This window comes from Penaeus monodon, chromosome 2, assembly GCF_015228065.2.
Source record: "Penaeus monodon isolate SGIC_2016 chromosome 2, NSTDA_Pmon_1, whole genome shotgun sequence".
NCBI classification, from domain to species: Eukaryota; Metazoa; Arthropoda; class Malacostraca; order Decapoda; family Penaeidae; genus Penaeus; species Penaeus monodon.
The window spans coordinates 30,812,438-30,814,937 of record NC_051387.1 but is presented as its reverse complement, the minus strand read 5'-3'; positions in this window follow the sequence as shown (position 1 = coordinate 30,814,937).

The following is a 2,500-nucleotide window of genomic DNA, read 5'->3' as shown; positions in this document are numbered from 1 at the left end:
TCTACAAGGCACTTGGTGACTGAGCTTTCCGGGGATATGGCCTCTCACTGTGGCCGTTCCTTGACCTCTTCAAGCATGACCATCTCTTGACGACAGGCCTCCACTTCCCTTATCACTTCTGCCAGCTGGTGCCTCATTACCTCCAGCGGCTCTTCCACTTCCCTCTTCACCTCCTTCTTGACACGGGCACAAACGTCATTTGTATAGTCATTAACCCGTGTCTCCATCGCATCCAATGCCAGCTTCATAGCATCCTTTAATTCGCGCATTGCCTGTAGTTGCTGTGCTCTCTCTTCAGTGGCTTGTGCTGCCTGCTGTTCTATTGTCTCATGAGTCTCTGACAGCATCCATATTATTGTCTCCAAACCCACCCTTCCTGCACTAGGGGATGGTGGGGGTAGTGTGCCTGATGCCCCGCCCATGGACATTACCTGCTCTAACACCATATCCTGCGTGCCTTCTGTCCTGTCGTCAGCCATCGCGTTCCACCGGTGCAAAGGTCTCACTCACTGTTCTCACTATAGATCCCACTCCTGACACCAGTGTCACGTAACCCCCCCTTACTCCCTTCTTCTTCTCTTCTTCTGATGCCCAGTATGGAGCGGGTCACGCACACAGACAGGTTCCCAGTACGAAGTGTATCGCACAACTTACAATGTGTCAGGATGCTGCACTCCTTTACTGCCTTTCCTACTGAGTTCGGTGAGCAGCCTCTAACGAGTGTTCACGGGGATCGCAGGGATATGAAATGACAGGCAGATAGCAATCCACGGTTTATTGCAGTCCACAGGTCGGGGAAGGGCGGTCACTTCACACACACACACGCACAGGTGTAACCATAGGACTCGCTCACGCACTGTCTCCTCTTTCGCACCTTCCGCCAGTCAGTCCCACTCAAGCAGCCAATCACCGCGCCGGAGTCTCGCGCCCCCCTGCGGCCAGCCAATCATGCAACACTTGGTTGGCGCGCTTTTTCATCGCCACCAACACACACATACATAGTTACAATTGCATTTTTTTTGTAACACTATGTATGTGTGTGTGTGCATATATATATATAGATAGATAGATAGATAGATAGATAGATAGATATGTATACATATATGTAGATATATATATTCTTCTTCTTTTAACGGTAGGTTCATGTCTGAGCCACCGTGGTCACAGCATGATACTTAATTGTAGTTTTCATGTTGTGATGCTCTTGGAGTGAGTACTGGTAGGGTCCCCAGTTCCTTTCCACGGAGAGTGCCGGTGTTACCTTTCTAGGTACTCATTCTCTCTATTTTATCCGGGCTTGGGACCAGCACTGACTTGGGCTGGCTTGGCCACCCAGTGGCTAGGTAGGCAATCGAGGTGAAGTTCCTTGCCCAAGGAAAAAACACGCCGGCCGGTGACTCGAACCCTCGAACTCAGATTGCCGTCGTGACAGATTTGAGTCCGATGCTCTAACCAGAGCATATATATATATATATATATATATATATATATATATATATATATATATATATATATACACACATAGGTGTGTGTATGTACACACACACACACACACACACACACACACACACACACACACATATATATATATATATATATATATATATATATATATATATATATATGTGTGTGTGTGTGTGTGTGTGGTGTGTGTGTGTGTGTGTGTGCATACATGTATGTACATAGTATGTATGTGTGTGTATGTACATATATATATATATATATATATATATATATATATATATATATATATATATATATATATATATGGGGCCGCGGTGGCCGAATGGTTAGAGCGTCGGACTCAAGACGGCAATCTGAGTTCGAGGGTTCGAGTCACCGGCCGGCGCGTTGTTTCCCTTGGGCAAGGAACTTCACCTCGATTGCCTGCCTAGCCACTGGGTGGCCAAGCCAGCTCAAGTCAGTGCCTGGTAAATAGAGATGGTGACTCGATAAAAAAAAAAACACCGGGCGGAAGGCAATGGCAAACCACCGCTCTAAATTGCTAAGAAAAAATCATGGAAGCCCATGATCGTCAAGCCCGCGGTGGCCGAATGGTTAGAGCGTCGGACTCAAGACTGTCACGACGGCAATCTGAATTCGAGGGTTCGAGTCACCGACCGCCGCGTTGTTCCCTTGGGCAAGGAACTTCACCTTGATTGCCTACCTAGCCACTGGGTGGCCAAGCCAGGCCAAGTCAAGTGCTGGTCCCAAGCCCGGGTAAATAGAGAGAATGATTACCTAAAAAGGTACCACCGGCACTCTCCGTGGAAAGGAATTGGGGACCCTACCACGTACTCACTCCAAGAGCATCACAACATGAAAACTACAATTAAGTATCATGCTGTGACCACGGCGGCTCAGACATGAACCTACCGTTAAAAGAAGAGATATATATAAATATATATATATATATATATATATATAATAATATATGCAATCAGATATGATATATATTCATATAATATTCATATGTAATTTTTAAATTTATATTCAGGGC